Source organism: Hippopotamus amphibius, chromosome 7, assembly GCF_030028045.1.
Source record: "Hippopotamus amphibius kiboko isolate mHipAmp2 chromosome 7, mHipAmp2.hap2, whole genome shotgun sequence".
NCBI lineage: Eukaryota > Metazoa > Chordata > Mammalia > Artiodactyla > Hippopotamidae > Hippopotamus > Hippopotamus amphibius.
In genome coordinates, this window is record NC_080192.1 from 105,402,444 (window position 1) to 105,416,671 (window position 14,228).

The window sequence follows — 14,228 nt, forward strand, 5'->3', positions numbered from 1 at the left end:
TATGGAGGTTCCTCAAAAAACCAAAAATAGAACTACCTCAAAAGTCCCTCTTTTGGGTATATACTCAAAGGAAATAAAATTATAGGAGATAGCTGTGCTCTTGTATTCATTAAAGCAATATTTATAGTAGCCAAGATATAGAAACCACCTAAGTATTCATCAACAGATGAATACATAAAGCAATTATGATTTTCATATATACATAGATAGATATAATTCAGTCTTTTAAAAAGAGATCTTACACTCTATGACATACATCAAAGCAAGATCCTTTTTGACCCACCTCCTAGAATCATGGAAATAAAATTAAGAATAAACAAATGGGACCTCATGAAACTTAAAAGCTTTTGCACAGCGAAAGAAACCAGAATCAAGACAAGAAGACAGTCCTCAGAATGGGAAAAATACTTGCCAACAAAGCAACGGACAAAGGATTAATATCCAAAATATACAAGCAGCTTATGCAGCTTAATACCTAAAAAGCAAATAACCCAATCCACATATGGGCGGAAGACCTAAATAGATATTTCTCCAAAGAAGACATACAGATGGCCAACAAACACATGAGAAGATGCTCAACATCACTAATCATTAGAGAAATGTAAGTCAAAGGCACAATGAGGTCACCTCACATCAGTCAGAATGGCTATCATCAAAAAATGTAGAAACAATAAATGTTGGAGAGGGTGTGGAGAAAAGTGAACTTTCCTGCACTGTTGGTGGGAATGCAAGTTGGTAGAGCCACTATGGAAAACAGTTTGGAGGTTCCTTAAAAAACTAAAAATAGAACTTCCATATGATCCAGTAATCCCACTGCTGGGCATATACCCAGAGAAAACCATAATCCCAAAAGAAACATGTACCAGAATGTTCATTGCGGCACTATTTACAATAGCCAGGACATGGAAGCAACCTAAATGCCCATCAACAGTTGAATGGATAAAGAAGATGTGGCATATATACACAATGGAATATTACTCATCTATAAAAAGGAATGAAATGGAGCTATATGTAATGAGGTGGATAGACCTAGAGTCTGTCATACAGCGTGAAATAAGCCAGAAAGAGAAAAACAAATACTGTATGCTAACACATATATACGGAATCTAAAAAAAAAAAAAAAAAAATGGTAGTGATGAACCCAGTAGAGGGCAAGAATAAGGATGCAGATGCAGAGAATGGACTGGAGGACACAGGGTTGGGAGGGCGGGGGCGAAGGGGTAGCTGGGATGAAGTGAGAGAGTAGCATAGACATATATATACTACCACCTGTAAAATAGATAGCTAGTGAGACGTTGCTATATAACAAAGGGAGATCAACTCGATGATGGGTGATACCTTAGAGGGCCAGGACAGGGAGAGTGGGAGGGAGTCGCAGGAGGGAGGGGATATGGGGATATATGTATAAATACAGCTGATTCACTTTGGTGTACCTCAAAAACTGGTACAAGAGTGTAAAGCAATTATATTCCAATAAAGAGCTTAAAAAATAAATTAATTAAATAATTAAGAAAAAATAAAGGCACTTCTGTAAAGAAAAAAGATAAATACATTTTTAATAAACATTAAAAAAAAGAGAGATCTTGCCATTTGCAACAATATGGATGAATCTAGAAGACATGCTAAGTGAAATAAACCAGACAGATAAAGAAAAAATCTGCAGGATCTCACTTTATATGCAGAATCTAATAAAGTTGAATACATAGAAGCAGAAGGTAGAAAGGTGGTTACCAGGGGTGGGGGGTGGGAATGGGAGATATTGGTCAAGGGGAACAATGCTGCAGTTATGTAGAATGAGTAAGTCTGAACATCCAATATATGGCATGATGACTATAGTTAATATTACTGTATTGAATTCTGGAAATATGCTAAGATTTGATTTCACATACAAACACACAAAAATGGTTACTATGTTAGAAGGTATGTTAATTAGATTGGCTGTAACTGTAGTAATTATTTCACTCTGTATATGTATATCAAATTGTCATGTTGTAGATCTTATATAAATTTTTATTTTAAAAAATTTAGAAAGGGTTATATCTCATTAGAAGCAATCACTTTACTTCTAGTTCTCCTCTTCCTTATTTCACTGTCTTCAAATCATAGTCCCCTATTCTGAATAATGTATTCTTCCTTTGACATAAAATATATAAGAAGTTCCTAGCCCTGGCAGCTATCAAGCTCCTTTGTTGTGCATGGTCCTTACTTGACTTTCTTATAATTTATCATTAACCAGTCTTCTGGCTCGTATTTCTAACCCATTATTCCTCAATTTGCTTGCCTGGGATTTAGATCCCTACTCACCTAGGCTCTCTCTTGATAATTTGTCTGAAATTTTCAATCTTCAAATTCTCTTAGCTTTGCTTTTACTTTGAAGGAAATTCAAGATTTACTTACTAGATGAAAGAATGGAAAAAGGAGGCTTATCAACAGTACCTTCCCATTATCTGTTCCCATTAGGTTTCCATGCACTTGCTGCAATAACTCAAAATAAGAATGGAGATTTTTAAATAGACTTGGGTGGGAGAACATGAGCTTAAATTTTTCTGATGTGTTTCATCTGAACCTTGGAATTTGAAGATAATAACAGATCAACAAATTCCTAAGACAGCCTTTACATCTTCCTAATACCATAAATATCTAGTCTATCAATCAGATGCTATAAGCAAATGAGAGAGTGTTACTAATTCTCTTTAGTTATTTTTTCAAAGGCAATTGAAATTGAGAGCTATAAAAAAAATCTTGCTGAAGGGAACTCAAGTACTCTTTAAAGTCTTTGTGCTTGAAAAGAAAGAAAATTTCACTAGGGTTTAGGTCAAAAGCTAAAGAACACTTGAAAAGAAATTAGAACAAAGTATTTTTCTTCTTTAAATAAAATAATTGTCAGACATACACACAGATACACAAACACACCTTTTCTTTCATCGTAAGACAAACCTGGAGATTCTTCCGTGTAACCACTTTTGCATTTAACACCCACACTCTAGGCCCAGCCTTTTCCAGTGGTTTCCACATATCATAGAACTTTTATACCACTATAGGCCATTGGCCAGAATCCTTAGAATAAGTAGAGCTCTGACACCAGTTAGAACTGTAGGCTTGTAAAAGCGGCCCTGTGGCAACTCCTTTGAAATTCTGTGTTTACATCCTAGAGCCTAGAGCCATCAGATGGATCCAGTTTAAATGTTAATGTTTTCTATCATCATCACCTGTTATCCTCACCCATGTTCCTATTTGTCCCTCAACATATCTTTGTTGCTTTTTATTAAGCTTCTGCCTCCTTGTATTCAATATATGGCCTATTTTTGGCTTATCTTTATATTTCCTTTATACAACTCCTTTCTTGATTACACATGAGGTGAAAACAAAATAAATGCAAATAGTAAGTTATCATGTTACCTTATTTAACAGAATAGTAGAAGGCAACAAAGGATATCAACTGGCACAGAGATGATTTTATAAATTACTCTCAAACATGAAGTTCTGGGAATTGTATCTGGATTAAAGTCCAGAAGCATTAATTCTACACCCTGGATAAAAACTATATGTTCCTTTAATTAAGTGGGGCTTGGGGATGTTCTACAGGAACACCTTTTTACTTCTGAAATCAAGTATTTCCTTCTCCAAAATCACCTTGCTCTTAACTTTATAGTTTCTTTTTCAAAGAAGAACATCCTTCTTCCAATCACCCAGGATTAAAAATACAGACTCAGATTTGACTGCTAGTCCCTTGCCCCTTAAATAAGTTGTCAAGTCTAATCAATTCTACCTGTATAATATAACTTTCTGCTATCTCCTCCTCTCTATTTGTACTACCCTATTTCAGATCCCCCAAGATCTTCCGAATAATGTGTAAAATCTAACTGACATATGTTTTTGTTCTTTCAGTCCTGCCTTTCCAACCTACTTAGGGAGCAAATTTCTTTTATCTGGGCCTTTGCTTTCGCTTCTACCTGAATACCCACCTCTATCTTTTCCATTTGTCTAGCCCTCACTTATCCCCCAGATGGCAGTATACAAATGCCTCTATGCTGGAAAGACTTCTCTTTCCACAAAATGAAGTGACAATTATCACTCCTTCTTCTGAGATCCTATGCACTTAATTATGCTCTCTCTCTTCTCTCTTCCTCATTCTCTACCATCCCTCTCTCTTCATCTATTATCTGTTTTCCTAGTAGACTATAACATCCTTAAAGGTAGAAATAATGATCAATGTGACTTTATTTTTTTCCATCATCTTCTGGAACATAAATAGATATTCAATACATTTAGGTTAAAAACAATAACATTTTAGTGCTAATACTTTAATAAATTGGTCATTGATGCTGTCTAAGTAACAAATAGACCCATATGTGCAAGTAATTAATTAGCATATTCAGATGATGGGATTTTACCCCATTTTACATTATTGCCATTTATCTAGTCACCTTTGTCATAAATTCTCCTGGCTCAACTCCAAATGGATCAGAAAGATGTAAAATCCCTCCTTTGCAAAGGGACCTTAAAAGGGGTCTGGAGTGGCATGAGATTCAAACAGGGTAAGGTGGCAAGGAAGAAAGCTTATTTCTTGTTTCACAAGTCTAGTCATTATGACAGCCTCATTAATGCATTGTTAGCTTGAAACTGCTTTTTCATGTGCAATGTTATTCACTGTAGACCTTCAAAATCAGCATTCAAGTAGTCTGTTCACACACCTGGTTCATACCTGATACAACTTTTTTACTCCCTCAGAAATGACCAGCCAACCCAGCAACGAATTAATAAACTAAAAGTTTCTTTTAACAGATTTTTGCATTCATTTGCAAGTTCAATGAAAACTGAAAAATCAATTACAGAAAAGGAATTTAAACCAAAATTTAGAGAAAAGGGGAGAATATAAATTGGTGCACTTTTGATTAAATATAACATAAAAGCAGGAAGAATTTAAAAAAATAAACTATTCTCACTTGGCAAGAGCTGTTCCTCTGGTAGCATTGCATTATCAATCAGAGAACTGCCAATGGCTATTTGAAGAAGAGAAACAGGAAAAGGAGCTTTTTAACAAGAAAAAAATAATATTTGTCAAGGACAGTTTATTAAGGAATATCATTTCCAGATCATTCCCTTGTACAGAGTAATAAAAATGATTTTAAAAATTAAATAGAACCTTAGCAGACAAATATAATGCTTTTCTGTGAAGCCAGACTATCAAGAACCAGAGTTCACTTTCAGTTGAGGATATGAGCTAGAGGAAAATAAAAGCCATAGGAAGAACAACAAAGCCCAGTGATATTCAGTGGCAAACACTGAAAGTTTAACTGAAAGTATGTTTACTATATTAATGGACCAATAATGATCTCTGAGTCTTGCTTATATTCATATACCTCTTTGTTGGCATCCTGCACCAGAACTTTCAAATCAGAGAAAATAATAAACTTTGAAAAATATGTTTATTATCTTGAAAGCCAAACAGCAACAAAGAGACAAGAAGGAGAAAGAGAGTGAGAGAGAAAGAGAGAGAGAGAGAGAGAGCATGCCTGTAAAGTCTAGCTGGAACCCAAATACTCTTTGGCAAAAAACATAATGGTTTGCTTTCAAAAGAGAGAAGCAAGAAAGTGCAAAGTAATAAGTTATCTGCTAGAAGGACTGCAAGAACTTCAGGTCAAATAAACTTAACCCAGGTGGATGGACAAAATCGTGCCCCCGCCCCCCAGTTCATATGTTGAAGCCCAACCCCCAATGTGACTATATTTGGAGATGAAGTCTGTGATGAGGTGATAAAGAGTAAATGAGGTCTTTAGAAGTGGGGCTCTCATCCAATAGTATTGGTGGCCTTATAAGAAGAAGATGGTTTCCCTCCCTACTCTCTCCCTCTCCCTCTCTCTCCCCCTCTTCTCCCTTTCCTCTCTCCATCCCTTTTCCTCTTTCTCTTCTACTACTTGAGGATGTGAGGAGAAGATGTCCACCTGCAAGCCAGGAAAAGAGCTCTCGCCAAATTGGCTGGCACCCTGATCTTGGACTTCCCAGCCCTAAGAACTATGAGAAATAAATTCCTGTTGTTTAAGCCACCCAGTCTATGGTACTTTGTTATGACATTCCGAGCTGACCAGTGCACCCAGATAAATTGTCAACTTGCTTCTAGCTTTAAGAAGGGAGAAATTAAAGATTCTTCCATCCATCTTTCAACAAATAAATCTTTATCAAGCCTATGTATTGTTAGTCATTGTGCTAGGTGCTAAGGTTTCAGTAATAAACCAAAAAGCCTGGTACCCTACCTTTGGAAGCTCAGATTCTAGTTGGGGAAAAAGATAAAATTTTAAAAATCACAAAAATATGTAATTACCAACTATGATAAATGCTTTGAAGAAGAACTGAGAGGCGCTATGGGCAGGAAAAGCAGTGGGGTCTAATCCAGCCTGAGTGCCAGACAGGCTTCTCAGAAGAAGTGTCATTTGAGCTGAAAGGGAAACAATCAGTGTGAGTTGATATAGCTGCAGAAAGGGAGAAAGGCAAGGGAGCACTGGGGCAGGGGGAGAGCTGGCTAAGCTGGGGAAATGGCCCATGCCAAGGCCTCTCAGACAGAGCAATGCATGTGAGGCAATTCCATCATTGCTCATCTTCGTGAATTTTATAACTGAGTACTGTGGATCGAAGTATGTGAAATGAAAGCTTCTGAGAAAGTAAAAGTACTTTCTGTCAGGAAAAACAAAGTGCCTACTCTTAATGAGGAAGGAAATAAAAATAATCTTAAATTCATCAAAGAGATCCTGGGGACTCAAGGATGGTGTGACCTATAAGACAGTTGGTAGCATCTGAAAAGGATGCCAAGTAGAGATAAAAACAAAATGGATTCCTTCAAGTTTCATTGCTCTATCTGCGCTTCTTAACCAAAGTAGCCTGTGTTGTTGCCATGGGAACAGATCTCAGCAAGAGAAATCGATGAGTTAAAAATAAGAGTGAGAACAATGATAGCAAACTTGACTTGCCCCAGTGTCTGACCTCCTCTAGAACATGACTCAGTATTGATGAGGGAAGTGAGAGAAGAAATGAAGGGTCCTCCCCAAAGAGGAATCAGCTTGGCCCAACTCTTTCTACTATGCCAGGCTATACAATTCATGTTACTACCAAGTTAATAAATGAAGCCTTGGAGCATTTCCTTCTTAGGGCCCAATTGGCTGTGATTTGGGGGAGTGGAGTGAAATCAAGCAATGATTTCTGCAGCAAATGAGGAAGATTTCACTAGGAAGAGGTGGCAGGGAAAGCAACGATCCAAAACTAGTACAGTTTTATGCAAAGACAGACGTGTGATCTTAGGGACATTTTTATTTTGCCAAATAAAGATTAAAATATAGCTCCAAATATACCACTAAAGCATCATTCATTTATCTTGAGGTTTTATCTATCGATTCAAGTTCAGACTTACCTGTTAGGGATAACATTGAAAGTTGAATCCGTCCTTTAAACCTAATGTGAGATAGTTTCTTAGGTTTTTTTCCTGAGATTTTGATGAGAGTAGGGCAATTTACAGGGCATGTGGCTAATGAGGTTTAAAGGTTTAGAGTAAAAGAAGGCTGAAGGGGTGTAGATTGTCTTCATGTACTCAGCAATTTTGAATGGAGGTGGGCCTGATTCCATCACCCAATATCCTCAGAAAGTTCATCTTCTCCAAGTCCTCACCCTCCTGATGTGTTCTTTAAAAGCAATTGCAAAGAAGTTTTTGTAGCTAATGCTTTCTTCATAGATCTACTTCAGAACATTAATTTACTTTATTTTCAGGATCAAAACTACAGTTCCCTTTTAAAAAGTCAAAACAAAAAGTCCCCTTTAAAAAGTCTACTGCCTCTGAATCTGAAACACCCAAAGAAAGAAGTGGTCTGGGGGACAAATCAAGTTTTAGCAGTTTTATTTAGAGTTTATTAAGAGCAAAAAACAGAAGCAAAATGGGTCTGCCTCTGAAAATGGACACCTAAGAATGCCAAGAGACTGAGAGCATGTTCAATAATGCAGAGCAGCAGTGCATGGCAAATTCATTCCACAGCCCACTCGCTTCTGTCTGCACTCCACAGATTGAAAAAAATGAGCATTCTGTCTCAACCCAATGACCAGAAGATATTCACAAAGGCCTCTGCGTTAGCATCAATGTATTTAGTACTCGAAAAATAGGTCACTAAGCTAAAGCAAATCAGGAAATGGAATGACATGGCAAACAGATGAAAAGTGAGAATTTAATATATTTTGGGCCCGATTTCTTATTAACACTAAAATAATTCACTTATTGTGAAAAGTCCTCAGCAGCCTACTAATAAGGGTTAGGGAGAATCACCTGACCATTTAGGTCAGATCAGCCCAGATGACACTGCATTTGATAAAGCTCTTATCCCCCTTCTCCTGCCCTGTCTTCAGGCGGGAAAAAAAAAAAAATCTGTAAACTGAAATCAAGCAGGCAACTAAGACTTCCTTGCCATATGGGTTGCTGAGCTTCTCCTATTATCCACTTAGAATATTGTGAGGTTCATCCTTTAAAAGTGATATTTCATTAAGGCTTAGCTAATTCTTGTCATCCTGGCTATATCTGTGCCTTTTAGAAAAATCACTCTGAGCCTCTGACCTTCAGGGTTTTTACCTGAAAAAATGACATAGATAATGTCTTAATGTCCTTGAGCTCTCTAATCATGTAAGGGAAACATATTTGTTCAATCATAATAAAAGGCTGACTGTGATAAGTGCAGAAGCAGCTAACATTTGCAGAGTTAATAGTGGATTTGCTGCAAAAACCTTGTGAGAGGGTCATGTTATCATCCTTACTTGACAGAAGAGGACAGTGAGGCTCAGAGATATCAAGCGACTTATCCACAGTTGCATAACTAGTCAGAGGAATAATCAGGACACAATTTGCTTTTATCTGTTTCCACAATCTGCATTCCTAAAGGGAGCTGCTTAATGGAATTAGAGCTATACTATAAAGCATAAATTTGGATTTATGTATGCAGAGATGGTGAAAGGAACAGTTTCTAGTATTTCATCAATTTTAACATAATGGAAAGTGAATTAGCTTTGGAAATAGGAATTCTCCATTCAAGTTTCATCTTTGCAACAACCTTTTCCAGGAAAGGTAAAATATGAAGAAGAAAAATACATTTCATTTCCTTTCACAAAACAACAACTAAAGTAGGATATAGGAAACTAATGTGTCAGGCATTCGATGAAGCACTGGAAGGTTCTAGAAAAGATAATTTTCAGACAGCCAGTTCCTAGAGTTTGGGCTTTAGAATTAAGCATCATCCACTCACTTGCATTTGGGTCTCGGGAAAGAAGGGATGGTAGTTGGATGGTGTTGAGTCTAGTTTGTGGTTACCCAAGCTTTCTCTGTGCATTGTGTGATTCTTACTGTCAGAATCTACCCTGGGCCAAGATTCTAATTTTTTTTTTTTTTTAATATTTGTCAGTGCAGTGTCTCAAATGTTTTTTTTTTTTTAATTTTTTAATTTTCTTTTGTTTTAAACTTCTTATTCTTTTATTTTTTATAATAAACTGCATATATTTAGAGTGTACAATTTGGTATCCCAATTTCCCAATTCATTCCCCCCCCCAGCCCTCCCTGCTTTCCCCACTTGGTGTCCATGTGTTTGTTCTCTACATCTGTGTCTCTATTTCTGCCTTGCAAACCGGTTGATTTGTACCATTTTTCTATAGTCCACATACATGTGTTAATATACAATATTTGTTTTTCTCTTTCTGACTCACTTCACTCTCTATGACAGTCTCTAGGTCCATCCATGTCTCTAAAAATGTCCCAGTTTCATTGCTTTTTACAGCTGAGTAATATTCCATTGTATGTATGCACCACATCTTCTTTATCCATTCATCTCTTGATGGACATTTAGGTTGCTTCCATGTCCTGGCTATAGTAAATAGTGCTGCAATGAACATTGGGGTGCATGTGTCTTTTTGAATGATGGTGTTCTCTGGGTATATGTGCAGTAGTGGGATTGCTGGGTCATATGGTAGTTCTGTTTTTAGTTTTTTAAGGAACCTCCATACTGTTCTCCATAGTGGCTGTATCAATTTACATTGCCACCAGCAGTGCAAGAGCGTTCCCTTCTCTCCACACCCTCTCCAGCATTTACTGTTTGTAGATTTTCTGATGATGCCCATTCTAATCGGTGTGAGGTGATACCTCACTGTAGTTTTAATTTGCATTTCTCTAATAATTAGTGATGTTGGGCAGCTTTTCATGTGCCCCTTGGCCATCCATATGTCTTCTTTGGAGAAATGTCTATTTAGGTCTTCTGCCCATTTTTTGATTGGGTTGTTTGTTTTTTTGATATTGAGCTGCATAAACTTTATATATTTTGGAGATTAATCCTTTGCCTGTTGATTTGTTTGCGAATATTTTTTCCCATTCTGAGGGTTGTCTTTTCATCTTGCTTATAGTTTCCTTTGCTGTGCAGAAGCTTTGAAGTTTCATTAGGTCCCACTTATTTATTTTTGTTTTTATTTCCATTATTCTAGGGGGTGGATCAAAAAAGATCCTGCTGTTATTTACGTCGAAGAGTGTTCTTCCTATGTTTTCCTCTAGCAGTTGTATAGTGTCTAGTCTTACATTTAGGTCTTTTATCCATTTTGAGTTTATTTTTGTGTATGGTGTTAGGGAGTGCTCTAATTTCATTCTTTTACATGTAGCTGTCCAATTTTCCTAGCACCACTTATTGAAGAGGCTGCCTTTTCTCCATTGTATATCCTTGCCTCCTTTGTCATAGATTAGTTGACCATAGTTTATCTCTGCGTTTTCTATCCTGTTCCATTGATCTATATTTCTGTTTTTGTGCCAGTACCATACTGTCTTGATCACTGTAGCCTTGTAGTATAGCCTGAAGTCGGGAAGCCTGATTCCCCCAACTCTGTCTTTCCTTCTCAAGATTGCTTTAGCTATTCGAGGTCTTTTGCATTTCCATACAAATCGTAAAATTTCTTGTTCCAGTTCTGTGAAAAATGCCATTGGTAATTTGATTGGGATTGCACTGAATCTGTAAATTGCTTTCAGTTATACAGTCATTTTCACAATGTGGATTCTTCCAATCCAAGAACATGGTATGTCCCTCCATCTGTTTCTGTCTTCTTTGATTTCTTTCATGAGAGTCTTAAACTTTTCAGAGTACTGGTCTTTTACCTCCTTGATTAGGTTTATTCCTAGGTATTTTATTCTTTTTGTTGCAATGGTGAATGGGATTGTTTCCTTAATTTCTCTTTCTGATCTTTCATTGTTGGTGTATAGAAATGCAAGAGATTTCTGTGTGTTAATTTTGTATCCTGCAACTTTACCAAATTCATTGATTAGCTCGAGTAGTCTTCTGGTGGCATCTTTAGGATTTTCTATGTGTAGTATCATGTCATCTGCAAACAGTGACAGTTTTACTTCTTCTTTTCCAATTTGGATTCCTTTTATTTCATTTTCTCTCTGATTGCTGTGGCAAGGACTTCCAAAACTATGTTGAATAGTAGTGGCAAGAGTGGACATCTTTGTCTTGTTCTTGATCTTAGAGGGAATGCTTCCAGTTTTTCATCATTGAGAATGATGTTTGCTGTGGGTTTGTCATATATGGCCTTTATTATGTTGAGGTAGGTTCCCTCTATGCCCACCTTCTGGAGAGTTTTTATCATAAATGGGTGTTGAATGTTTTCAAAAGCTTTTTCTGCATCTTTTGAGATGGTTATGTGGTTTTTGTCCTTCAGTTTGTTAATATGGTGTATCATATTGACTGATGTGTGTATATTGAAGAATCCTTGCATTCCAGGGATAAACCCCACTTGATCATGGTGTATGATACTTTCAATGTGTTGTTGGATTCTGTTGGCTAGTATTTTGTTGAGGATTTTTGCATCTAAATACATCAGTGATATTGGTCTGTAGTTTTCTTTTTTTGTAGTATCTTTGTCTGGTTTTGGTATCAGGGTGATGGTGGCTTCATAAAATGAGTTTGGGAGTATTCCTTCCTCTGCAATGTTTTGGAAGAGTTTGAGAAGGATGGGTGTTAGCTCTTCTCTAAATGTGTGATAAAATTCACCTGTGAATCCATCTGATCCTGGACTTTTGTTTGTTGGCAGATTTTTAATCAGTTTCAATTTCACTCCTTGTGATTGGTCTGTTCATATTTTCTATGTCTTCCTGATTCAGTGTTGGAAAGTTATATCTTTCTAAGAATCTGTCCATTTCCTCCAGGTTGTCCATTTTATTGGCATATAGTTGCTTGTAGTAGTCTCTTACGGTGCTTTTTATTTCTGTGGTGTCTGTTGTAACTTCTCCTGTTTCATTTCTAATTTTATTGATTTGAGTCCTCTCCCTCTTTTTCTTGATGAGTCTTGCTAGAGGTTTATCAATTTTATTTATCTTCTCAAAGAACCAGCTTTTAGTTTTATTGATTTTTGCTATTGTTTTCTTTGTCTCTATTTCATTTATTTCTGCTCTGATCTTTATGATTTCTCTCCATCTACTGACTTTGGGTTTTGTTTGCTCCTCTTTCTCTAGTTTCTCTAGGTGTAAGGTGAGATTGTTTATTTGGGATTTTTCTTGTTTCTTGAGGTAGGATTGTATTGCTATAAACTTCCCTCTTAGAACTGTCTTTGCTGCATCCCATAGGTTTTGGATCATTGTGTTTTCATGGTCATTTGTCTCTAGGTATTTTTTGATTTCCTCTTTGATTTCTTCAGTAATCTATTGGTTATTTAGTAGCATATTGTTTAGCCTCTATGTGTTTGTGTTTTTTAGTTTTTTTCCTGTAATTGATTTTTAATCTCATAGCATTGTGGTCAGAAAAGATGCTTGATACAATTTCAATTTTCTTGAATTTAACAAGGCTTGATTTATGACCCAAAATGTGATCTATCCTGGAGAATGTTCCATATGCACTTGAGAAGAATGTGTAATCTGTTGTTTTTGGATGTAATGTCCTATAGATATCTATTAAATCCAGCTGATTTATTGTGTCATTTAAAGCCTGTGTTTCCTTATTAATTTTCTGTCTGGATGACCTGTCCATTGGTGTAAGTGGGGTGTTAAAGTCCCCCACTATGATTGTGTTACTGTTGATTTCCTCTTTCATAGTTGTTAGCATTTGCCTTATGTATTGAGGTGCTCCTATATTGGGTGCATATATATTTATAATTGTTCTCTCCTCTTCTTGGATGGATCCCTTGATCTTTATGTAGTGTCCTTTCTTGTCTCTTGTAACAATTTTTATTTTAAAGGCTATTTTATCTGATATGAGTATTGCTACTCCAGCTTTCTTTTGATTTCCATTTGCATGGAATATCTTTTTCCATCCCCTCACTTTCAGGCTGTATGTGTCCCTACGTCTGAAGTGAGTCTCTTTTAGACAGCATATATATGGGTCTTGTTTTTGTATCCATTCAGCCAGTCTGTGTCTTTTGCTTGGTGCATTTAGTCCATTTACATTCAAGGTAATTATCCATATGTATGTTCCTATTACCATGTTCTTAATTGTTTTGTTTTTGTTTCTGTAGGTCCTTTTCTTCTCTTACGTTTTCTGCTTAGAGAAGTTCCTTTAGCACTTGTTGTAGGGCTGGTTTGGTGGTACTGAATTCTCTTAGCTGTTGCTTGTCTGTAAAGCTTTTGATTTCTCTGTGGAATCTGAATGAGATCCTTGCTGGGTAGAGTATTCTTGGTTGTAGGTTCTTCCCTTTCTTCACTTTAAATATATCATTCCACTGCCTTCTGGCTTGCAGAGTTTCTGCTGAGAAATCAGCTGCTAACCTGATGGGAATTCCCTTGTATGCTATTTTTCATTTTTCCCTTGTTGCTTTTAATAACATTTCTCTGTCTTTAATTTTTGTCAGTTTGACTACTATATGTCTTGGCATGTGTCTCCTTTGGTTTATCCTGCCTGGGACTCTCTGCACTTCCTGGACTTGGGTAACTATTTCCTTTCCCATGTTAGGGAAGTTTTCAACTATAATCTCTTCCAGTATTTTCTCAGGTCCTTTCTCTCTCTCGTCTCCTTCTGGGACCCCTATAATGCGAATGTTGGTGCATTCAACATTATCCCAGAGGTCTCTTAGGCTGTCTTCAGTTCTTTTCATTCTTTTTTCTTTATTTTTTTCCACATCAGTGATGATCACCACTCTGTCTTCCAGGTCACTTATCCGTCCTTCTGCCTCAGTTAATCTGCTATTGGTTCCTTCTAGTGTATTTTTCATTTCAGTTATTGTGTTGCATATCTCTGCTTGTTTGC